Genomic DNA, 27,531 nt, shown 5'->3' on the forward strand with positions numbered 1-27,531 from the left:
TCACATTAAACTGTATCTAATATTTTTAAGTATTTGCTAAACAAAAAAAATAAGCTCAAAAGTTTTCTTGTTTTTAAATAATGATATTTTCATTGTTTTTTGTTAAGTTGAAGTTTTTTTTTTGTGTAAAGTAGTCTTGTAAATAAGAAATTACAAATGATAACCTGCTGATTAGTTGAAGAAAAAAGCCTAGGTTTCCCAAAACTATTCACATCAACCTAGCTTGAGCTAGTATGAAAATAAAAATATAAATACCTAAAATAGTATTTATTACAGAAAACTTAGTTTTTCAGTTTGTAATTTATACTAAAGCAATTATACATTGCTTTATAATTTTTTTGCTCTAATTTAACTTGTTCTCATGTTTGTAATTTGTAACAGTATCATTTGAACAGGGTTGCCAAAGGTTGAAATTTTTTTCTATGGCTATAAATTTCTTCAAGGTTTTGAAAATACAATTTTTTAGTGTAAAACTAAATTTTAGGTAGAAAAATGTCTTAAATAGTATAAAAATAATGAAAAGATACTGTAGTCTACTTTAAACATGGTTTTGAATAAAATAAATTTTAAATAACACAAATAAGTTTTTTTTGTATTTAATATATTTTGGGTAAATGATATGAGTTTTATAATTTTAAATTAAAATTACAGGTCTTTTACTGCTGTTTGTTCAAAACTCAAGGTTTTTTCAAAAGTTCTCAAATGCCAAATATTTGTTTTTCTCTTTAATTTTAAAACTCCAGGTATTTCAAAGTGTAATTCTCTGTTAAAAATAGTTTTGTAAACTATTTTTCCAATCGCTCAAATTCAGAGTACAAATTTATGTCACCTCAAAAATTAAAATCAAATTCAATAAACATAGCATACTAAAGTACATAAGATTTAAGACATTTTGAGTATAAACATTTTTATTTAAAAAATTATCAATTAAGTACCAAGTTAGATTTAAAATATAAATAACAGTACTTTACAAAATTTATAGTTCAAAAGCAACAATATAAAGTTACATAACTCATAGTGTTTTTAAAGTTTAATAGAAAACAAGTAATAGTACTTTAATAAAAAACAACACTAAATGTAAAAAAATCCAAAAATTTCATACAATTACTAAAATAACAATTTAGATAATTTTATGAAAACATTTTACAAAAAACTTTTTTATAAGTTTATAAGACGTGCCTTCAAATTTAACAGATTAAAAAAAAAATAGCAAGACCTTTTAGACAGTTAATTAGTTATCTATACCTTTAACTTAAAGCTTAGAAATAACCTTAATAAACGTAAATTAGAACATATTATAAATCTATACTCTATAAACTAAGTATTTTTCCTATACAGCAAATTATCTAAAATTACTTTTAATATGTAAAGTTAAATCACTGTCTAAGCATTCTTTCTATTCCTTCATTGTCCATTAGTTCTGTGGCAACTATTGTGTCCATGATCGATATCACCTAAAACATAATAGTGTTAAATTAAATAAGGTTTTTAACTGTTTTTAAAGCAATTTTGTATGTAAGTTTAAAAAATTTTCAACTTTAACTTATTGTTGTTTAGTATTCAGACGTTGAGAAAGATTTTTTCAATGTACATAAACATTTAATAGTACTTTTTAACAGACTTTTATTAAACAATATAAAAATGTCAAAGTATATTGGCTAAACACGTTTTAAGGACATCTATCTTTAAGCATAAAAAAATAATTGAGTATTTACAAAAATTAGCCACAGTTAAAGGTAAAAGTAAAAATTTATACAGCAATTTAAGTAGAAGGTAAACAATAGAAAAACTTGATGATCCTCATTAGTATAAACAAAAGTTAAATGTAGTCAACGTAATCAATAAACAACAATAATATTTAAGAAACAAAAAACTGTATGAAATTATTAAAAATAAATAGCATCAAATTAAATAAAAAAAATTCGGACTAGTATTAGTGAGTTTTGAGTAAAAAAAAAGCAAGATCAAAAAAAAATCATCATCTTTCTACTAGACCAGGGGCAAACTGCAGTCCACGGGTCTCATGATGGGCAATAGTGCGGCCCGCGAAATAAAATTTATGAAACATACACTAAATATTCTGAGGTTTGAAAAGAGCAAAAAAGGTCTAAGGTTAAGTATAGGGGAAATTCGAAACTTACACAAGGTACTTTGGAAGAGTAAAAATTGAAACTACAACTGCGGCCCACAAATATTTTATTCACGAAATACAGCCCGCAACCACCAAACGCCTGCTGATCCTGAAATAGACTAAGGTATTTTTATTGCTTTAAAAATAGATAAAGTAAGTTAACTTTGTTTCTTTCAATGAACTTTCTGTACAGTATTTCAGTTTTGTTAACCCTTTTTACTTTTATAAAAGTAAAAGTTTGAAGAGTTATTTAAAAAGAAAGAGACAGTATTTTTTTTACGTAAACTTGTGGTCTAATCTAGTTCAGGGTTACTTTACACGTTTTTTCATAACGCCCCCTCAAAGAAATTAAAAAAGCAATGGCCCCCTCCAACAAGATCATTAAAAAAAAATTCGCTAAGGTCTTTTTATTTTCTGCTCTTCATGATCAACTCCACTTTATATAGTGTAAGTTTCAAATGATGGTTGTATGTACTCCCTAACTTTCTAAAATAGCCAACTTTGGGAGCCCTGGACTGGTGTAAGTTTAAAAATTTCCTGTGATACCTAGTGTAAGTTTCAAAACTACTCTTAAATATTCCTTAGACCTTATTTTTACTTTTTATTATCAACTCCAGAATATAAAGTGTAAGTTTCAATTTAATACCCCTGTTGCTTCTTTGCGGCTTATGGCCCACTTTGGGCAACCATGATCTGGTTAAACCATTTTCACAGCTTCTGCAACAAGTTAAGGTCCTGTGTTTTAAGGCAAACGAATTTTTAGATCATAGGTAAAACTGCAAGTAGTTAAATTCTAAAATCTCGAAGAAATAAACCAAAACCATCACTCGGTAAACTTAGGGATGAGTAAAAATAGATAATTTGTATTTTAACTTGGATGTGCAACTATCGTATGAAGTTTTCAAAATTCTTTTTAATCAGGAAACCTTATGAAGTGGAAAAGTATTAAAGGTTTTAAATAACTTGAGAGTTACAAATGTTGTTAGAATAAAATAAAAATTCAAATCTATTATTATTAAATTTTTAGACATTTCTAGTTAAAAAAGTTTAATTACCATTCAACCCTGAAAAATTAAGATGTTTATCTCATTGTGTTAATGTATAATTTTTTAAAGTCCGAAAACTTGACATAAAAAAAGTAGCCTCTCAAACATAATAACGTAAACTTTTTTTAATACACTTAATTTATTTGATTAAATCAGTTTCGTTAAAAAAGGGAGATAAAAGCTTAACTTTTCATATAAAATCAAGCTTTAAATTTACAAAAAAAAACTGTATGCATGCTGTTTACCTTTGCCTTATTATTTTAAGTCAATGTAAAGTCAATGTAAAAGTCAAATAAATATAAAGTACTTAAACGTTTGCAAGAAAATTGCAAAAACCAAAATTCATTCTATTAGCCTACGCAAATCAGTTGTATGAGTTGTTTTTTTTTTAAGAGTTTTTATTATTACTAAAAATCTTTAAATCGTTAAAAATACATCTAACCAACAAGTTTAGACTCTGAAGAAGCCATAAGTAAATTTTTAGATCTTAAAAATAAATATAAAATACTTGAACGTTTGCAAGAAAATTGCAAAAACCAAAATTCATTCTATTAGCCTACGCAAATCAGTGGTATGAGTTGTTTTTTTTTTAAGTGTTTTTATTATCACTAAAAATCTTTAAATCATCGAAAATACATCTAACCAACAAGTTTAGACTATAAAGAAGCCATAAGTAAATTTTTAGATCTTAAAAATAAATAAAAAGTACTTAAACGTTTGCAAGAAAATTGCTTTAAAAAATTATGTAATACGTATATGTATACTTTTATATACACTGCTAACTTCTTGTTAATAGAAAAACTGTGAAATAATAAATAAATGGATTTTTTTATTTTAACTTTCTTGCCTTCCATAAGCATGGTGGTTCCAGATTTATTTAGAATTTTTTTCAGGATATTAAAAGTAAATTCTTATTATTCTTTAATATAGAAAAAAGTATAATTTAAGATTAAAAATGTTTTTAATTGTACAAAATTACCATAAATCTACTGTTGTAAGATTTTAAATATGTTAAAAACTAACAAAAATCAGTAAAAACACACAGGATTTTATTGTATATGTTTATTTTTAGGTTTTAAATAAAATTTCAAAATGCAGTTTTTTTTCAGATTTCAAGGTGAATTGGTTACCTCTTAAGGGAAAATATGAAGCAAAAAAGTTATTTTAAACTTTTCGAGTAAAAACCAACTGGTGGCTTAGAAATTAATGAGAATAAGGTCAACATAAAAGGATTTATGTCAAGTTTTATACATACCCATCCAGTATAATAATTTTGTTTTGACTATTCTTTAAAAAAGTTGGCACTCTTTGAAGTTAAAAATATAACCTGGTTTACATCAGTTTTGCTCAAGTTTGCATTAGTTTCCATGAAAATAGTAAAAATTATAGCAAAAAACTTTAAAAAGTTACTCTTATTGACTTTAAACATTTAAAAATGCCCATCTTGTAACAAAATTTCTAAATGAAAACAAATATTAGAGGGAAAAAAACTATGCCTGAAACTTAGAAAATGTATCCAAACAAGGCACAGTTTTTCAAAAAAGGTCAAACTTACCTGAGTTAGACTGATTCAACCTGAATTCTTATTTAATTTAAACCTAGCTTGAGCGTGTAACCTGGGCGTGTGGAAACTCTGTTTTAAATAAAGAGCAGGTTCTCTGTAAATTTAGAATTCAAAATGTGAACATATAAATCATAATAATGGTTACAAATGGAACCTGTACAAAGTATATAAAAAAGTTTAAAAAAATAAAACAATTAAGAACTTTGTAAATACTTATAAAATAACTTATAAATATATATGTGTAGGGGTAAATTTTGCATTTAAAATAAAATATATACTATATGTATAACAATTAAAACAATATAAATTACTGTTAAAAAGTATAAATCCTTCTTTAAAAAAAAAATTCTACAATGAATACTTCTATTAAATCTATTTAGATTCACAGTATTATTCATTCTATTACTATTTTTAATTTTAAAGACTAAATTATCTACATTTTTTCAATGAACATGTGCTGAATTATTATGTTTTACAATTTTTTCTTTCTAAACTTTTACTCAACATTCACAAGCACAACAAGTAAAAAAAACTACCAAGGTAAAACTTTAAGTAGATAACTAATTTTAATTCTTTTTTCTCAAAGGTATTTATTTCACTATTTAAACAAAACTTAAATTTAATACAACAAAAATCTTTTTCTCATAAAATTTCAATACATATACTAGTTTTAACTTTATCTTCAGTTTATTTTTCATATTTCTAAAATTAACTCACACTTTTTAAAAGTATAAGCTTTTATAGATTTATTTCTATAGACATAGATTTTAAAATATTGTATCTTAGAGTTAAAAGCTTTAATACCTAACAGAATTCTGTTTTTGTTTTAACATAAGCAGAAAGCATGATTGAATGTTTTTAATTTTATTAGAACAGGTTTGCCAAATAATATTTATTAAGTTTTGCTTATACTAACAATAAATATAACTTTAGTTTTTATTAACAAACTGTAGCATTTAAACCAATTTTTGTTTGTTTTTATTTTTTTTTATAAAAATCGCCACATAATTACTTAAACACAACATGTAAAAACAAAAAACATCTTTTTTCAGTATTTAAAAATCGTTTTTTTATGACAACCTTGCTGGCAAGTAAATTATAGTAAACTAATTTATACAAAAAATATTCTAATTTAACTAGAAATAAATTAATGAATTGGCTTTAAATACTAGAGAAGAATCATAAAACTGCAATAAAAAAATCATATACAAGCAATTCGCTTTTCATAATTTTATATTTAGTAGTAGTGATAACTAATAAAAAAGTTTGAATGAAATCAAATATATATCCATTTACTTTCGTCCCTTATGTTTTAACAATCTACATTTGCTATAGACCAGTTTTGACTTTTGTTCTAAATTTAAAATTTAGTTTGAAATGGTATGTTTCATCACTACTCTACTTATAAAACTGTTAAAAGCACACAACATCAAATAAGACTCTTATCTAAACTATTTTGACTAGAATAGAACTTATTTTGATCAGTAACTTTATACTGTATATTACATTTAAAATAGACAAGTTTGCCAATTTACCTGGTATCCTGGAAAAACCTGGAATTCGACAATATAGGCAAAAAAAACCTGGATTTTGGGAAATTTTAAAAAAAATCTGGAATTTTAAAACTTTTTGTTGTTCAGTAGTAAAATTTCGATTTGACTCGAAAAATTTATCAAATAAACAATAATAAATTTTTATCATCATTTTTTTTTTATTATAAAACATATTTAAAGTAGCTTTACAGTATCTTATCAATATTTTTATACTTTTTAACACAGTTTCTTACCTTAAACATAACTTTAAACTAAAATAAAAACCAAAAATTTTGAAAAAATGAGTGGCAACCCCAAATAGATAATATTTGAACAAATTTTACAATTTTAATAATTTGAAGATAATTTAATAATTAGTAGCTAGATATTGTCTACCAATAAGTAAGTCAATTGTTATCTGTGTAGTGTATAATGGTTATTGATTATGCTTAATGTTGACAAACTAATGCAATAACTTAGTTATTTTTTTACTGATACAACATGTCAGTACTAATGCTATAATATATAGCTTTATTTATATGACAAGTTTTATAGAAACGTTTAAGTTAAACTAAAGTAATGTTTTTAAGCTTCTAAACTTAATTTTTTAAAATAGTTTTTAAATAATTAAACAGTGAATATTTTAGGTCCAAATGACATAAAAAAAATTATACACAATTATAGTTGTTTTAAATGTCACTTGTTTTTACTACAGCTGTAAATTATGGTCAGTGGATATACATTTAATGAAATTCAGAAATCTGTGCTGTAAAAATAATCAATTTTTCAATAAATATAACATAACTGAATTTTGTAATTTAAAAAAGTTTTTTTTTTGATGTATACATCAAAAATTTAATTATTATAAGGCAGAGTTCATCTGTTATCAATAAATAAATTTCTTTTTTTAATTGTAGACATATATGTATTTCATTTAAAAACTGTACCTAAATTCACTTATTTATATGATGTTATCTTTAAATATCCTATTCTATTACTAATATAATTGTAATACTAATTTACAACTCACTGTATTGTTGTATCTGTTAAACATTTTCTAGTTGTTTTCATATTTCAAATATTCATAGTTTTTTTGTATTACTTAACATTTAAAACAATAATTCAGAAATTAAATTATACCACTGTAAAAACTGGTTAATATTCAAATCAATTTACAAGCTTGTTGTTTTAATTAAGAAAATAAAATACTCAACATTTGTGTACAAAAAAGCTAAAGTCAATTTGTTTTATAGGTTTTTATTGTTGCTTGTCTTATAAAAAGATGGGTTACTACAAATTAAACTTTTATACCAATTTGAGTTTATTAAATAATACTATAGTAAAAAGTAAGTGTATCTGACCAACACATGGTAACAAATTGTTCTTAAATAAATTTAAAACTTAATTATGCGTGGTGTGTATATTATAAAATATTAATATTCTATTTATTGATTCAATAATTAAAATTTTTCTTTATGTAAATAATTATTAATTGTTAAAACAAAAATTTAAATTAGAAGTATTCATTATGAGTTACCAGTTATACCGTGGCACTACAGTGGGAAGCTATCTGCAAGAAACACTGGATGAACTTCTTTAACAGCAGGCCATTACACCAAAAGTTGCAATGGAAGTTTTGCAAGAGTTTGACAAATCTATCAACAAGGTTGCATGTGTGTTATTTTTTATTTAGTTTTAATTAAATAAAAGCATTTCTTGGTCATGTTAAAATTTCCCTTGTTAAACTAAACTTATATCAGTAATTAATTTTTGGAAATTATTGTTCCTCGTGTGAAAAATTTTCATTAGTTAACATCAAAGTTAACATTGTTCAAAAGTCTAGTTTATTAGTATATATAGGCTAAAGTAATTATACAATTAAAATTATTTTTAACGATGTTAATTGTAGGCAAAACGCTTTATATGGCATAACATTTAAGTAAATTTGATAAAATTCTCGTAAGTAATTTTCAAAGCAGTTTGGTTTTTAAACCAAAAATGAATTAATCTTTTAGAAGTATAAAGTTTAATGATAAACAAGTTTTTATTTTTTGTATTGAAAATGAAACTTATTTGCAGTTTTCTTACCATAATTGGCTGTTCTGAAAAAATAAAGCACTTTTTATATAACTTTAAACTAGAATTAAAGTGTTTTATTTTTTCAGGCTTTGAATAACAAAATAAGAAACAGAGTAACTTTCAACGGAGTTCTAAAGTCGTATAGGTCGTGCGATAATGTTTGGACTCTTCTTATAGAAGATGGAGTGTACGAAACTGGAAGTAGTAGAAATAGATTAATTAAATGTGATAAGGTCAAAATAGTTGCTTGTGAAGCAAAGGAAAATTCAAAGTAGTCTACTAAAAGAAAATTATTGAAAATTATAACAGTCTCCCTCGAAATTTCGTTTTTTGTTAGGTAATTTGTCTGGATAACTAGGCATGATTATGTTATTTTTATATTGGTCTTTATGTTTATACTTAATTGTTTTTTTTTAAGGTCGTAAAAAATATTACAATTTAGTAGAAATTTACAAAAAAAAATTGAATTAAAAACTATGTCCTTGGTTTATTACATTTTGTTTTTAAAACAAACCATGTTTACTTAATGTTTTACACACTAATTTTGTTTACAAAAGTACTGTTTTATACCTTATGAAATAAACTACAAACATTTATGTCCAACACTATTGTCTCTTTTAAACTTTCAGACAACAACAAAAATATTTTAAACAGTATCATAAATTTATTGTGTTAGTATATAAAGTATTATGTAGCTTAAATGTTTTACACAGTGTATGAACTACAGGTACGTTTAAAACTCGAGTCAATAATACTTTTATATTATATTTTATGAGTTTACTGAAAAATCTAATAATTATTAGGTAGCATACTAAATTGAAAAAAAAAATAATTCCTAAATGTTATATCTTTATTAAAAAAGTGACCTGTATTTAAATTTATGTTTTTGACACTTTAACTAGTTTGTTCAGATCAATATTTTCGAGATAGTATAAAGAAATAAACATAGATATCATCATATCCCAACTAGTATAAATATTACGCATTTTTTATAAAGTGCTTCTGATTTTCTTTAATTTCTTTGATAAGTCGCTTGTAAAAACTCAATGATTATAAATCATGCCAAAGAAAACACCTTTTCAATATAAAACACATATAAAGAATATTATTCTCGAGTCAGTTTTTATGGGTTCCGGCGTAGTTAAAAAAATCTTGTGGGCTTTATTGTTTAGCAAAAAGGCTTCTGCAGACTGTAGGTACGTAAAAAATTATAGTAGCCAATAAAAATGATAGAATTATTAATAACAACACTAGTAATGTGATTAAAACCCGAATTGAAAATTTTTACAAAAAAAGGTAATTGTTTTAAAAACCGCGTTAGACTTGATGCTGCAGTTTGTCGCTATGTGGCGTCATCAATTTAGAAATGTTATTAAAAAACTAACGAAATGGTAATGAATAAAATAAAAACTAAAGCTTATAAACGATATCCTAACTTTTTTAGTTTTAATAAACAACAAAAGAAAAATTGTTAAATTTAGAAGCCTGAATGTTAACACAAATATACAAGTTTGTGCTTTTTATTCAATGAGCGGTTTTTCAAGATTAAAACAGCCATGCAAAATAAGTCAGTAATGAAAGTACTGCAAACGATGGTCAGTATTGATTTTTTACTGTATTTACTAACATAAGTATGTACTTATCGAAATTTTATCGTAAAAACAATAGCTTAACCAAATTAACAATGTCTTCAGATAAATATTTTTTCTTAAAAGGTTAGAGACATATTAGTTTATTAAGTTTAAATACTTAAAATTGAACTATATTTTTACAAAATATAAAAACAATAAAAAAAAATTAGCTGTATTTTAATAATTTGTTTTTTAATTCTTCGAAAGTAAATTCTTTCCATTGGCAGTTTAAGTTTATAATATGAAAATATTTTTATCTAAACTTTCTTTAGTCAAGTAAAAAAAGTAGTTACAATTCTACCATTATTATTCCATATGAGTAATTGTTTTTTTTTCAATAAATGGTTTTTTAGATGATTTAACTATATTTGGAACATAAATTTATGGAAGAACAAAACTTTAATATTTCTTACATTGACAGATTCATGAACATTTTTATCATTTATTTAAATAGTTTGTTAAATTTTTTTATAAGTTATGAACTTATGCGTTTAATTAGTTTTTTAAATTAGCTAAAATTTAACTTTAAACCTTTAAATTATGTATTTATTAAAATTCCACATTTATCCAACTACCTAATAGCTTGTTTATAAAATACTTTATTATTTAAGTCTCACAAATGTTAAAAACATAAAAAAGAAAATAAAACTACCAAGATCGCAAATTCAACTTATATATTTTACAAACTAAATAAATACAAAAATAAAAAAATCTAAATTTATTTACAAAGTAAAAAGTTACGGTATAATATAATTTGAACAAATTTCTAGAATTGACACAGCTTTATAGTTTTAAAACTAATATCAAAGGTTTGCAAGCTTTTATAAGAATTAATCAAAAGATAACCATTAAATATCCGAAGCTGCTTTATAAAATATTTTTTTAATTTCAATCCATTCGTTTTTATTCTAGATTAGGCTTTTATACTTTTGTTTCATAATCAAAAACAAAGAGTAGTATTTTTATTTTTAGTTGTACACAATACTATTATTCATGCGAATGTTAGTATATATGAGACATATAAATAAATTTTTATTTACATTTTTACCTGGAGGTGGCTAAAATTCGTTTATTACATTAAGAGAAAACACTATATATATTCAAACGATTTAACAAGTTTTAATTATTTTTTATTTCTATTATACATAATTTTCTTAAGTTTAAGTAATGATACTTTTATTACCTATTTTCATGTGAAATTTTCTATACATAGTTATTTTTTTTAACTAAAAAATATTACTCAATTTAGTGTGAACTAAGAGGCTTATTTAAATAATAATAATAAAGATGAAAATGTCAAAGCTTCTCATCATTATAATCAATAATTAGAAATATAAGCAAACTTTATATATAGTTCTGCTTTATCTTAAACTAATATTAATTCATAAAATCACTTGTTAGTTTAAAACGCGTGCAAAACTAACTTTTTAAGAAATTTTAACTAAATCCTTGACTGCTACATAATTTAATTGATCAAATACTAACCATTGTAGCTATGTAAGTAACTTATTATCTTACGGCATGAGTTATAGTTTTAGTATGTTAAGCAGCAACTTTGTTCTTAGGTAAAATAAAATCAGCTTTCAAAATTTTGAAGACCAGTTAGGATTTAACATTTTCTTTGTAAATGCATTTATTTTTATAAACAAATTTCGGCTTCGATCGTTTAAAATTTGAAAAAAAAGCTTAAAAACTAATATCCTTTCAGTACCAATAAATGAACTAAACACTTAAAAAATTATATTTTTTTTGTTCATTTTGATTAGTTTTAATTAAAATTTCTAGTCTTGCAGACTTTTAGCTGTAGTACCAAATAAGTTTAATTTATTATTTAAGTGTAAACTATCTTAAAATTTATCAATGTAATCAGTACTAGTGTTAGTTTAATACTAAGACTATTTACTTAATAAAAGAAATATCATAAGCTTAGTATCACATTTTTTAGTTAAATCTATCAGTTTTTTTCAAAAAATGTATTTCTATGCGTAAATACGTAAATTATAGGCAGCAAAAACTAAAAACGACGTTTATATAACGGAAGACCTACGTACATAAACAACAAAAAAGTTCATAATACAAAAAATTGTGCAGTTGAAACAAAAAATATTAAAACTTTTCAAAAACGCAATTTCGAATATTAAAAAAGAATTTTATTTGCCTATATTGCCTAAATATAATGTACTACTTCTTCTAGTAAAAGCTTTTCAATTATTGTTTGAGCTGATTATTCTTTCCCAGACCTTCTTTCGGTGGTCACACTTGAACACGTGACTTATCTGCCCGCCTACCCGAGATATTCTGTTCTTAAACCGCTGCTTATCTGCCATGATTCTGGCAATGTCGCTTTTTCTATACACCCGCAATTCTTCTGCATATTCCAGTGGGTCTTCTACTGCTAACGTGACAAGGTCTTCTGCAAATTTCACCTGTAAAATTTCAAAGTCAATAAGTTACACTTTAAAGTTAAATGTTGCTTCATAGAATAACTAAGCATTTATACGAGTGACTGAAGTCAAGACAAATTTTTTACAAGTTTGAGATTTTCTGCTTGAAACAATCAGTAAAACAAAACTAATAAAACCTTGACAATCATTAAATCTAACAAACCATTGTTTCTTTCTTAGGACAAAATATTTCAAAGGGGTTTTGGAGTTTCTCCTCAAATAAACTATCACTGAAATTTGTCGTGGGTGAGCCGCAAATGTCATTCAAGTTTTCAAATTGGTCACTTTTAGCATCAGATTTCTCTGAAAGATCACTCCAGCTTCCCTCTTCTTCACTGTCAAGAGAGTTGCTCCTAAATAAAGCCGTATTGCTGTGAACAGCTGTAACGCTTTTTCTATAAACTTGTAATTCTTCAGCACATTCTAAAGAATCTAATGTGACAACGTTTTCTACAGATGTTACCTGTTAGTTTTAAAGTGGTTTATTCCTACTTTAATTGAAACTTAAAACAAAACTATATTAAGGCTAACTATTAATTAAAAAAAAATACAGCAGCAGACCATTTATATACTTTGTTGTAATAAATTTACATATTATATTGACTTTTATTTCAAAAACTAGGCTTTGAAGGGCTGAAAATTTGAGTAAGCTCAAATTTAAAGTAAACAAAAAATTTACCAAAACGGACTATCAATCGTTGCTTAGTTAACTATTTAAAAGACAATATTAGTTTATACCAATTTTAAATCTAACCTTTGCTGATAACTTTTGATTAGTGGAGATGCAGGGGTTTCCGAAGCTTCTCTCAAAAAAACCATCACTACCAGTTGATACACCATTTGAACTCCTATCTGAAGAGATCTCATCTTCATAAACTTGTCGGTGATCATAACTAAAGTTTGTTGCTGGTGAGCCAAATATATCGTTCAAGTTTTCAAATTTGTCACTTTCTGCATCGGAGGTCTCTGAAAAATCACTCCAATCGTCCTCATTGGGTTCCGTCGGAATATTTTCGTAGCCTACTGATTCTTTCAGAAGTTCATTGTTGTTATTAGAAGTTTGCTCGGACATAATTACTTTTTGATTTTACTTTAAGATACTGTTTAAAATAGTACTATATAGCTTTAAATATATATACGCTACAATTAAGTTAGAAGTAAAAAAAATATGGCTTGTATGTGATTTTGTATTGTAAAATATTATTTTGGTCTACGCAAGGTTCTTACTTTCTTTAATCTGAACAATTTTTATTTCACAATTACTTTTTTTCAATAGCATAGTTTAACAAAAATTAAATTAACTGTATTAAGAGTTTATGTTTAATCAATTTTACTATCTACGAATACAAACTAGTCAGATAATTGTACGTTTAATACAAACAAGCTTAATTAGCTTATTTACAGTTGATAGTTTTATTCTTTCTTTATATTATATTAATCAGTTTTATCAAAGCATAGATAAGCATTTATTTAAATTAGCTAACATTTTTATAGTAACTTTTTTTTCATTGTCTACCGCTAAGGTTTGTAACAATTTTGTAACAATTTAAAATCTATATAAGTTAATAGTTCCAAATAATAAACACTTTTATTTATTTTCAAAAAATTTGAGCTTATTATACTTTCGTTAAAAACTTATATTTTATGTAAACTAAGCTTAATATATTTTTCTATTTGTTTAAGTTTATCTAAACTATCTAAATACATTGATTAAACTATTAAAATACTAGTACCTAACTAAACCACTTAAATAAAGTTTGTATATTTTTGCATAAACTATTGCTGAAGAATTTTAAGTTACCTTTTAAAACTTGTTAAAAAAACTTCTTCAACTTTCATTAAAAACAAAATCTATATTTGAAACACTTTTACAAGTCAAATAATTTAAACCATTATTTAACAATGATCCGAGTTTTATTAAAAGTTTTAGTTTTTGATAATTTCAAAAAGTTTTTTTAATTTATTTAGGTAATTCAAAAAACTAAAAATTACTTTAAGACATATTAAAAAGTTCCCTCACGAATTATTTTTACTCAAAGAATATAAGTATAAGTTTGTTATTTTTGGCCATTATAAATATTTTTGGTATTCTTATTAACTAACATCACGCAAATGAGTAAAACCTATACTACAAAAAGAAATAAACTTTTAATGTCTAAAAAGAATCATCAAAATTATACTTATATTCTTTGAGTAAAAAATCCGTGAGAGACCTATTAAACTGTTGTAAGTAGTTTTTTTTTAATGCCTAAAAAAATTAAACAAATTTTTTAATAATATCAAAAGCCAAAACTTTTAATAAAACTCGGGTCATTCAAAATTTTAGAAATAACTTTAAACTAGACTGAGTTATCCTGAACCTTATAAAAATTCAAACTGTCAAAAGTATACTAAGTGTGTAGGAACTCTTTACAGTGTAGTGTCACATGAACTAACTAACTTAAAATATTTTTTTTGTTGAAGCCACTTTTGTCAGTACATTTTCCCCTAAAATATGCTGAATCATCAATTTGATTTTTTTTTTTCAATATTTATACCCTAAACCCTAACCCTCCTTACCCAAACATATTAAAAATTAGTTAGTACATAAAAGTAGTCTCTTTTTGGTCTTTTACTTTGTTTCTACTATAAGAAAATAATGAAATTACAAACTTTGGTTGTCAATATTTAAAAAAAAAAAGGCTTATTTAGAATAACTGTAATAAAAAACTTAAAGCTAGGACAAAAAAAATACTTATTAAAAAACATCACGGAAATGAATAAAACCTATAATACAATAAGAAATATTTTTCTATGTTTAAAAATAATCATTATAACATTTATAATAACCAAAGATAATCAACTTATATGTATATACTTTGAGTAAAAAAATCCGTGAGAGACCTATTAAACTGTCCAAAGTAATTCTGATTTCTTTTTTATATAACTAAATTAAACTAAATTAAAATTTTTTAAACTTAAAAACCAAAACTTTTAATAAAACTCGGGTCATCCAAAGTTTTAGAAATAACTTTTAACTAGACTGAATTATCCTGAAGTTTATAAAAATTCAAACTGTCCAAATTATACTAAGTGTTTGGGAACTCTGTACTGTAGTGTCACTTGAACTAACTAACTTAGAATAAATTATCTTGTTTTTTGCTGGAGCCATTTTTGTTAATTTGTTTTAGTAGGACCTTTTTAAATAAACCATTTTTACCTCTACTCTTCGTATCTTAATAAGTCAATTTTGAGCCATTTTGTTTAATTAGACATTCAACAAGTAAAATGCAATTGCAGACAAGAAACTCTTAACTTCACAAAACCTAAATTTCATATATCTTCTAGGAGAAGATAAATTTTAACTAAAGTAGTTTTTTTTTTGCTTTTTTAGTCTGCTTTTACTATAAGAAACCAATGAAATTACAAACTTTGGTTGTTCATATACTAAACAATAAGCTTTAAAAAAAGAAACTGTAAAAAGAAACTTTTAGCTTAGATAAAACTCTACAAAATAAAGCTAACTTAAAAAAATGACCTCCCCTCGTTTATCTTATAACATAACGAAAAGAGCATAAGTTTTCTGCTTTAACGAAGCTAACTGTTCTTGTGCTGTCTATTTTTGTGAATTGCTTTTATATAATAACTAAGCTAAACAAAATTCTGAGATCACGGCAACAGATGCACCCTAATGTACAGTTAAAATAATAGTACTGTTTTATTAATTTGTCTTTACATACTAAGGTTCAAGAAAATATTTAAATTCATCTGTATAATTTATTTAGACACCTGAAGTTCAGGTCCTGAACTATATTTGATTTTTATAAGTTTATTTCTATTTTAAATCAATTTTACATTTAAAGCTGTAGTTTTAGCATACTTAGCTACAACTTACTTTAAAAAAGGCTTTTTCTTTCTAAATACTTTTTAACATTATTTCTGATAAAGCTTCTAAAAAGTTTAAAAACTTTAGCAATTAAAAACACTTAGTTGTACTTAATAGTTTTGTAATTTATTTTTGCATACTTTTTTAAGTTTTATATTTTTATTGTTAAAAGCATACCTGCGTCAACCTTAGTCTTTTATGAATTAACGCTAACACCTTACACACTTATAGAATACCTAAATATATATACATATAAGCAGTTTTTTTTTCGAAAATAGTAAAAAAACTAAAGTATTTTCGAAAAACTTGCGTTTATCGCAACATTTCTAAATACTGATGTGTTTTGTTAGCTTAGTTTAAAAACTTTTTTTTATTTGCTAACATAAATAAAACATTTCTTTTACTTACAAACTATTTTAAATCAAGTAGTCAACTTTCAATAAAGTTTATGTGTCGTACTAAAATAAGGTAAACTTTATTACAGAGTTGCTATTCCTTGAAGCAAAAAAAAACCTGAGTGACTATATATTAGCCCAGGATATAGCAGACCTTTATATATAACTCAGTTTGGCTATAAAAGTTTCTGGCGGACCTTACTAAAATTTAAATAATGAATGAGATAAAGTGAGCAAAAATATAGCACTGGTAGTTATTAACTATTAGTTTGATAGCCAAACTGTAAGTTTTTATCACATAATGATTAACTTTTTAGAAATGTCTATGAAAAATAATTTTGCGATGAAAGAAAAATACTTATAAAAAACCATTATATTTAAAACTGAATCAACTCAAACTCTTATAAGAAAAGTTAAGTTAGGTTTATTTTTACAAAAAACTAGCCTGAATGTTTAGAAACTCTGCCAGGCTTATACTAACTGTACACTATCTACTTTATACAAAATGGTCTTAATACATGGTTGCCACCTATCTTTTTCAAAAACTTTTCCAGGTTTTCCAAATTTATTTCAGGTTTTTAAAAGCACACATTTTTGGTTCTATTTTTAGTTTAAAGTTAAGTTTAAAAAACTGTGTTGAAAAGCATAATAACATTGAAAAGATACTGTAAGCTAATTTAAGTATGTATTTTAATCAAAAAAAATTATGGTACATTTTTTGAGTAAAACTGAAATTTTACTACTGAACATGTGAAAATTGTTAAAATTATATGATTTTCCAGGTTTTTTTTTGTGATTTTTGTTCAAAATTCCAGGTTTTTTCATAATTTCTCAAATTCCATTTAATTGTCAAATTCAAGGTTTCCAGGTAAAGTGGCAACCTTGTTAATAGTAATATAAATTATAGTACTATAATATAAGTATTATAATTTATTCTGATGCCATATTATAACATAGTACTTTTTTTAATTAGTTTCTATTAGTAGTTAGTATTAAACTAGTTTTAATACTTCAATTGCAAGCAAAAATCCTAAATTTAGCAGGTTTCTACTATGTAAATCACAAATATCTGCAAAACTTATTTTAATTTCCACTAGCAATTTCAATAGATTTTAAAACAAAGTACATTTTTATAAATGTAAAACTAAATGTATAGGAAAAACTACTTATAAATATATTGGGTAAGTTGCTATTTCATAAATACTTATTAATCAAAAACTACTTTTTAAACAAGGCCAATATCAGGGTTTCTACTTAGTTTCAAAAAAGTTCTGCATTGGGAAATATGACCCTTGGATTTAGGTTCCTTAAATAGTAAACAGTACAGTTATAGTATATTTACAAACCAAATCATAGACCATACAAAATAAATATTCACAATGTTAACTTAAAAACAATAAATGCTGATACTAAATAACATTTAGAACTACTCTATACAAAATAGGAATGACAATTATTGAACATATTTTAAACAAAGAACAGATACAAACAATAATAAATTTATTAAGAACTTGTAAAAAAAAAACTTTATTGATTAGAAATTATTTTGCCTGTTATCAAAACATTTAATTCTAAAAGAATAATACTTTGGGAATGTTTAAATCAGAATGAGAATTAACTGCTTAAACTTATAATGAAATTTTTATGTGAAGAACACATCCTTAATAAAAAATTTGACATAAAACAATATCTATTCTAGAACTACATGTTTACTGAAGCAAGCTGTGGCTGAAATGATTCCCTGCTCCAACTGATGAGTCTTTAAATACATATGGCTGTAGTATTTGAATGCAAAAATGCATCAGTAAAACACGTGACCTTAGAAGCTTTCTCTTAAATGCATGAATGAACAAAGTTTTTTCAAAACTTTCAATTAAGTCACATGAAATTTGATATCCTGTTACAGAAAAAACATTTTTTAAATTATAACAATGTTATAGAAAGAATCTTTCTGCAAAACGATATTGCTAACTGGTGCACAATTATTCATTGTAGTTTTAACTTTAATTTACTGCGGTAACGTTCACAGAATTTAATTTAAAATCACATAGGTTTAAAATTTAATGTTTAATCACATTAAACTGTATCTAATATTTATAAGTATTTGCTAAACAAAAAAATTAAGCTCAAAAGTTTTCTTGTTTTTAAATAATGATATTTTCATTGTTTTTTGTTAAGTTGAAGTTAGTTTTTTTTTGTGTAAAGTAGTCTTGTAAATAAGAAATTACAAATGATAACCTGCTGATTAGTTGAAGAAAAAAGCCTAGGTTTCCCAAAACTATTCACATCAACCTAGCTTGAGCTAGTATGAAAATAAAAAAATAAATACCTAAAATAGTATTTATTACAGAAAACTTAGTTTTTCAGTTTGTAATTTATACTAAAGCAATTATACATTGCTTTGTAATTTTTTTGCTTTAATTTAACTTGTTCTCATGTTTGTAACAGTATTATTTTAAGAGGGTTACCAAAGGTTGAAATTTTTTTCCATTGCTCTAATTTCTTTCAGGTTTTGAAAATACATTTTTTTAGTACATTTTTAGTATAAAATTAAATTTTAGGTAGAAAAATGTCTTAAATAGTAAAAAAATATTGAAAAGGTACTGTAGTCTACTTTAAACATGGTTTTGAATAAAATAAATTTTAAATAACACAAAAAAGTTTTTTTTGTATTTGATATATTTTGGGTAAATAATATGAGTTTTATAATTTTAAATTAAAATTACAGGTTTTTTACTGCTTTTTGTTCAAAACGCAAGGTTTTTTCAAAAGTTCTCAAATGCCAAATGTTTTTTTTTTCTCTTTAATTTTAAAACTCCAGGTATTTCAAAGTGTAATTCTCTGCTAAAAATAGTTTTGTAAACTATTTTTCTGATACTTCAACTTCAGAGTACAGATTTATGTCACTTTAAAATAAAAATCAAATTCAATAAACATAACATATTATTGTAGCATAACATAGCATAAAGTTATTGTTATAGGAAAATTTATTAATTTTTCAAAAAACATAAAACTTTAATGTCAATTATTTTCCTTATCTTAAAAGCTATCTAAAATTTTTTTTTTTTTATTTTAGAGAACGCACCTTTGCCTTTAATTAAAAAAAAAATTATTTAATTTGGGGTTGGAATTTTTTCATGGGGTCCCTCCAAAAATAAAGGTTTTTTTTCGTTTTTTTTCATCAAATGGTATTAGAACCAAAAATAAATATTTTTTTTAATTTTTTTTTTGATTTCCCTTAGTTTGCATGTTATAAAAACTCGTAAATAGTTATTTTATAAATAATGTTAATATCTTTTACGATTTGGCCCAAATTCAAAATGTAGTATATTACACTATCATTTGCCTTGGCCATTCCCTAGATAAAAAATTGATAAAAGGAAAAAAAAAGTTAATAAGAATGTGAATTACATCAAACTAAATTAAAATAAAATAATTTAATTAAATTTGTTGTATATTCACATTCTTATTAACTTTTTTTTTCCTTTTATCAATTTTTTATCTAGGAAATGACCAAGGCAAATGATAGTGTAATATACTACATTTTGATTTTGGGCCAAATCGTAAAAGATATTAACATTATTTATAAAATAACTATTTACGAGTTTTTATAACATGCAAACTAAGGGAAATCAAAAAAAAAAATTAAAAAAAAATATTTATTTTTGGTTCTAATACCATTTGATGAAAAAAACAAAAAAAAACCTTTATTTTTGGAGGGACCCCATGAAAAAATTCCAACCCCAAATTAAATAATTTTTTTTTAAAATTAAAGGCAAAGGTGTGTTCTCTAAAATAAGAAAAAAAAATTTTAGATAGCTTTTAAGATAAGGAAAATAATTGACATTAAAGTTTTATGTTTTTTGAAAAATTAATAAATTTTCCTATAACAATAACTTTATGCTCGTATTAAATTCATAGTTAATAAAAATTTAAGACATTTTGGGTAAAAACATATTTATTTAAAAAATTATTATCAAGTACCAAGATAGATTTAAAATATAAAATAACAGTACTTTGCAAAATTTATAGTTCAAAAGCAACAATATAAAGTTATATAACTCATAGTGTTTTTAAAGTTTATTAGAAAACAAATAATAGTAGTTTAATAAAAAAACAACTCTATATGTAAAAAAATCCAAAAATTTCATATAATTACTAAAATAACAATTTAGATAATTTTATGATAACATTTTACAAAAAACTTTTTTATCAGTTTAAGACGTGCTTTAAAATCTAACACAATAAAAAAATTTAGCAAGACCTTTTAGAAAGTTAATTTTATCTATACCTTTTAACTTAAAGCTTAGAAATAACCTTAAAAAACGTAAATTAGAACAAGTCATAAATCTATATTCTATAAACTAAGTATTTTTCCTATACAGCAAATTATCTAAAACTACTTATAATATGTAAAGTTAAATCACTGTTTAAGCATTCTTTCTATTCCTTCATTGTCCATCAGTTCTGTGGCAACTATAGTGTCCATGATAGATATCACCTAAAACATAATAGTGTTAAATTAATAAAGGTTTTTTAAGTATTTTTAAAGTAACTTTGTATGTAAGTTTAAAAAATGTTGAACTTAAATTTATTGTTGTTTAGTATTCAGACGTTGAGAAAGATTTTTTCAATGTACATAAACATTTAAATAGTAGTTTTTAACAGACTTTTATTAAACAATATAAAAATGTCAAAGTATATTGGCTAAACACGTTTTAAGGACATCTATCTTTAAGCATAAAAAAATAATTGAGTATTTACAAAAACTAGCCACAGTTTAGGGTAAAAGTAAAAATTTATACAGCAATTTAAGTAGAAGGTAAACAATAGAAAATTTTGATGATCCTCATTAGTATAAACAAAAGTTGAATGTAGTCAACGTAATCAATAAACAACAATAATATTTAAGAAACAAAAAACTTTATGAAATTATTAAAAATAAATTGCATTAAATTAATAAAAAAATTTCGGACTAGTATTAGTCAGTTTTGAGTAAAAAAAAAGCAAGATCAAAAAAAAATCATCATCTTTCTACTAGACCAGGGGAAAACTGCAGTCCACGGGTCTCATGAAGGGCAAAAGTGTGGCCCGCGAAATAAAATTTATGAAACATACACTAAATATTCCGAGGTTTGAAAAGAGCAAAAAAGGTCTAAGGTTAAGTATAGGGGAAATTCGAAACTTACACAAGGTACTTTGGAAGAGTAAAAATTGAAACTACAACTGCGGCCCACAAATATTTTATTCACGAAATACAGCCCGCAACCACCAAACGCCTGCTGATCCTGAAATAGACTAAGGTTTTTTATTACTTTAAAAATAGATAAAGTAAGTTAACTTTGTTTCTTTCAATGAACTTTCTGTACAGTATTTCAGTTTTGTTAACCCTTTTGACTTTTATAAAAGTAAAAATTTGAAGAGTTATTAAAAAGAAAGAAACAGTGTTTTTTTTTACGTAAACTTGTGGTCTAATCTAGTTCAGGGTTACTTTACACGTTTTTTTCATAAGGCCCCCTCTAAAGAAATTAAAAAAGCAATGGCCCCCTCCAAAAAGATATTTAAAAAAAATTCGCGAAGGTCATTTTATTTTCTGCTCTTCATGATCAACTCCACTTTATATAGTGTAAGTTTCAAATCATGGTTGTATGTACACCTAATTTTCTAAAATAGCCAACTTTGGGAGCCCTGGACTGGTGTAAGTTTGAAAATTTCCTTTAATACCTAGTGTAAGTTTCAAAACTAATCTTAAATATTCCTTAGACCTCAGTTTTACTTTTTATTATCAACTCCAGAATATAAAGTGTAAGTTTCAATTTAATACCCCTGTTGCTTCTTTGCGGCTTATGGCCCACTTTGGGCAACTATGATCTGGTTAAACCATTTTCACAGCTTCTGCAACAAGTTAAGGTCCTGTGTTTTAAGGCAAACGAATTTTTAGATCATAGGTAAAACTGCAAGTAGTTAAATTCTAAAATCTCGAAGAAATAAACAAAAACCATCACTCGGTAAACTTAGGGATGAGTAAAAATAGATAATTTGTATTTTAACTTGGATGTGCAACTATAGTATGAAGTTTTCAAAATTCTTTTTAATCAGGAAACCTTATGAAGTGGAAAAGTATTAAAGGTTTTAAATAACTTGAGAGTTACAAATGTTGTTAAAATAAAATAAAATTTCAAATCTATTATTATTAAATTTTTAGACATTTCTAGTTAAAAAAGTTTAATTACCTTTCAACCCTGAAAAATTAAGATGTTTATCTCATTGTATTAATATATAATTTTATAAAGTCCGAAAACTTGACATAAAAAAAGTAGCCTCTCAAACATAATAACGTAAACTTTTTTTAATACACTTAATTTATTTGATTAAATCAGTTTCGTTAAAAAAGGGAGATAAAAGCTTAACTTTTTATTATAAAATCAAGCTTTAAATTTACAAAAAAATAAAAACTGCATGCATGCTGTTTACCTTTGCCTTATTATTTAAAGTCAATGTAAAGTCAATGTAAAAGTCAAATAAATATAAAGTACTTAAACGTTTGCAAGAAAATTGCAAAAACCAAAATTCATTCTATTAGCCTACGCAAATCAGTTGTATGAGTTGTTTTTTTTTTAAGTGTTTTTATTATTACTAAAAATCTTTAAATCGTTAAAAATACATCTAACTAACAAGTTTAGACTCTGAAGAAGCCATAAGTAAATTTTTAGATCTTAAAAATAAATATAAAGTATTTGAACGTTTGCAAGAAAATTGCAAAAACCAAAATTCATTCTATTAGCCTATGCAAATCAGTTGTATGAGTTGTTTTTTTTTTAAGTGTTTTTATTATCACTAAAAATCTTTAAATCGTCAAAAATACATCTAACCAACAAGTTTAGACTCTGAACAAGCCATAAGTAAATTTTTAGATCTTAAAAATAAATAAAAAGTACTTAAACGTTTGCAAGAAAATTTCTTTAAAAAATTATGTAATACGTATATGTATACTTTTATATACACTGCTAACTTCTTGTTAATAGAAAAACTGTAAAAGAATAAGTAAATTGATTTTTTTATTTTAAATTTCTTGCCTTCCATAAGCATGATGGCTCCAGATTTATTTAGAATTTATTTCAAGATATTAAAAGTAAATTTTTATTATTCTTTAATATAGAAAAAAGTATAATTTAAGATTAAAAATGTTTTTAATTGTACAAAATTACCATAAATCTACTGTTGTAAAATTTAATTATGTTAAAAACTAACAAAAATCAGAAAAAAACACACAGGATTTTAATGTATATGTTTATTTTTTAGGTTTTAACTAAAATTTCAAAATGCAGTTTTTTTTTCAGATTTCAAGGTGAATTGGTTACCTCTTAAGGGAAAATATGAAGCAAAAAAGTTATTTTAAACTTTTCGAGTAAAAACCAACTGGTGGCTTAGAAATTAATGAGAATAAGGTCAACATAAAAAGATTTATGCCAAGTTTTATACATACCCATCCAGTATAATAATTTTGTTTTGACTATTCTTTAAAAGAGTTGGCCTTCTTTGAAGTTAAAAATATAACCTTGTTTAGATCAGTTTTGCTTAAGTTTGCTATAGTTTACATAAACATAGTAAAAATTATAGCAAAAAACTTTAAAAAGTTACTCTTGTTGAGTTTAAACATTTAAAAATGCCCATCTTGTAACAAAATTTCTAAATGAAAACAAATATTATGAGTAAAAAAAACTATGCCTGAAACTTAGGTAATTTATCCAAACAAGGCACAGTTTTTCAAAAAAGGTCAAACTTACCTGAGTTAGACTGATTCAACCTGAATTCTTATTTAATTTAAACCTAGCTTGAGCGTGTAACCTGGGCGTGTGGAAACTCTGTTTTAAATAAAGAGCAGGTTCTCTGTAAATTTAGTATTCAAAATGTGAACATATAAATCATAATTATGGTTACAAATGGAACTTGTACAAAGTATATAAAAAAGTTTCAAAAAATAAAACAATTGTAAATACTTATAAAATAACTTATAAATATATATGTGTAGGGGTAAATTTTGCATTTAAATTAAAATATATAATATATGTATAACAATTAAAACAATATAAATTACTGTTAAGAAGTATAAATCCTTCTTTTTGAAAAAAATTTCTACAATGAATACTTCTATTAAATCTATTTAGATTCACAGTATTATTTATTCTATTACTATTTTTAATTTTAAAAACTAAATTATCTACATTTTTTCAATGAACATGTGCTGAATTATTATGTTTTACAATTTTTTCTTTCTAAACTTTTACTCAACATTCACAAGCATAACAAGTAAAAAAACTACCAAGGTAAAACTTTAAGTAGATAATTAATTTTAATTCTTTTTTCTCAAAGGTATTTATTTTACTATTTAAACAAAACTTAAATTTAATACAACAAAAATCTTTTTCTCAATAAATTGCAATACATATACTAGTTTAAACTTTATCTTCCGTTTATTTTTCATATATCTAAAATTAACTCACACTTTTTAAAAGTATAAGCTTTTATAGATTTATTTTTATAGACATAGATTTTAAAATAGTGTATCTCAGAGTTAAAAACTTTAATACCTAACAGAATTCTGTTTTTGTTTTAACATAAGCAGAAAGCATAATTGAATTTTTTAAATTTTATTAGAACAGGTTTGCCAAATAATATTTATTAAGTTTTGCTTATACTAACAACAAATATAACTTTAGTTTTTATTAACAAACTGTAGCATTTTAACCAAGTACTTTTGTTTGTTTTATTTTTTTTTATAAAAATCGCCACATAATTACTTAAACACAACATGTAAAAACAAAAAACATCTTTTTTCAGTATTTAAAAATCGTTTTTTTATGACAACCTTGATGGCAAGTAAATTATAGTAAACTAATTTATAGAAAAAATATTCTAATTTAACTATAACTAAATTAACTGAATTGGCTTATTTTTAAATTATGAATTGGCTTTAAATATTAGAGAATCATAAAACTGCAATAAAAAAATCATATACAAGCAATTCGCTTTTCATAATTTTATATTTAGTAGTAGTGATAACTAATAAAAACGTTTGAATGAAATCAAATACATATCCATTTACTTTTGTCCCTTATGTTTTAACAATCTACATTTGCTATAGACCAGTTTTGACTTTTGTTCTAAATTAAAAATTTTAAAACTGTTAAAAGTTCACAACATCAAATAAAGACTCTTATCTAAACTATTTTGACTAGAATAGAACTTATTTTGATAAGTAATTTTATACTGTATGTTACATTTAAAATAGACAAGTTTGCCAATTTACTTGGTATCCTGGAAAAACCTGGAATTCGACAATTTACGCAAAAAAAACCTTGATTTTGGGAAATTTTGAAAAAAAACTGGAATTTTAAAACTTTTTGTTGTTCAGTAGTAAAATTTCGATTTGACTCGAAAAATTTATCAAATAAACAATTTTAAATTTTAGTCAAATTTTTTTTATATTAGAAAACATATTTAAAGTACATTACAGTATCTTATCAATTTTTTTATACTTTTTAACACAGTTTCTTACCTTAAACATAACTTAAAACTAAAATAAAAACCAAAAATTTTGAAAAAATGAGTGGCAACCCCAAATAGATAATATTTGAACAAATTTTACAATTTTTATAATTTGAAGATAATTTAATAATTAGTAGCTAGATATTGTCTACCTATAAGTAAGTCAATTGTTATCTGTGTAGTGTATAATGGTTATTGATAATGCTTAATGTTGACAAATTAATGCAATAACTTAGTTATTGTTTTACTGATACAACATGTCAGTACTAATGCTATAATATATAGCTTTATTTATATGACAAGTTTTATAGAAACGTTTAAGTCAAACTAAAATAATGTTTTTAAGCTTCTAAACTTATTTTTTTTTAAATAGCTTTTAAATAATTAAACAGTGAATGTTTTAGGTCCAAATGACATAAAAAAAATTATACACAATTATAGTTGTTTTGAATGTCACTTGTTTTTACTACAGCTGTAAATTATGGTCAGTGGATATACATTTAATGAAATTCAGAAGTCTGTGCTGTAAAAATAATCAATGTTTCAATAAATATAACATAACTGAATTTTCTAATTTAAAAAAGTTTTTTTTTGATGTATACATCAAACATTTTAATTATTATAAGGCAGAGTTCATCTGTTATTAAAAAAAAGATTTCCTTTTAAATTGTAGACATATATGTATTTCATTTAAAAACTGCTCCTAAATTCACTTATTAATATGATGTTTTCTTCAAATATCCTGTTCTATTACTAAAATAATTGTAATACTAATTTACAACTCACTGTATTGTTGTATCTGTTAAACATTTTCTAGTTGTTTGCATATTTCAAATATTCATAGTTTTTTTGTATTACTTAACATTTAAAACAATAATTCAGAAATTAAATTATACCACTGTAAAAACTTGTTGATATTTAAATCAATTTACAAACTTGTTGCTTTATTTAAGAAATTAAAATACTCAACATCTATGTATAAAAAAAATAAAGTCAATTCGTTTTATAGTTTTTTATTGTTGCTTATCTTATAAAAAGATGGGTTACTACAAATCAAACTTTCATACCAATTTGTGTTTATTAAAGAATACTATAGTGAAAAGTAAGTGTATCTAACCAACACATGGCAACAAATTGTTCTTGAAATAAGTTTGAAACTTAATTATGTGTTGTGTGTATATTAAACAAATTTAAAGTCAATTTATTGATTCAATGTTTAAAATTTTCCTTTATGTTAACAACTTTTTGATAATTGTTTTTTAATGAATCAAAAACTTTATCTAGAAGTAGTCATT

At 24.1% G+C, this 27,531-nt stretch overlaps 1 pseudogene; it reads left to right on the forward strand.

Annotated features, from left to right (window-relative positions):
* Positions 1–7,801: 7,801 nt before the first annotated feature.
* LOC145833536 (transcription initiation factor IIA subunit 2 pseudogene) lies at positions 7,802–8,627 on the forward strand (annotated as a pseudogene).
* The last annotated feature ends 18,904 nt before the right edge of the window (positions 8,628–27,531 follow it).

Source organism: Thalia democratica, chromosome 4, assembly GCF_965202585.1.
Source record: "Thalia democratica chromosome 4, ktThaDemo2.hap1.1, whole genome shotgun sequence".
Lineage (NCBI taxonomy): Eukaryota > Metazoa > Chordata > Thaliacea > Salpida > Salpidae > Thalia > Thalia democratica.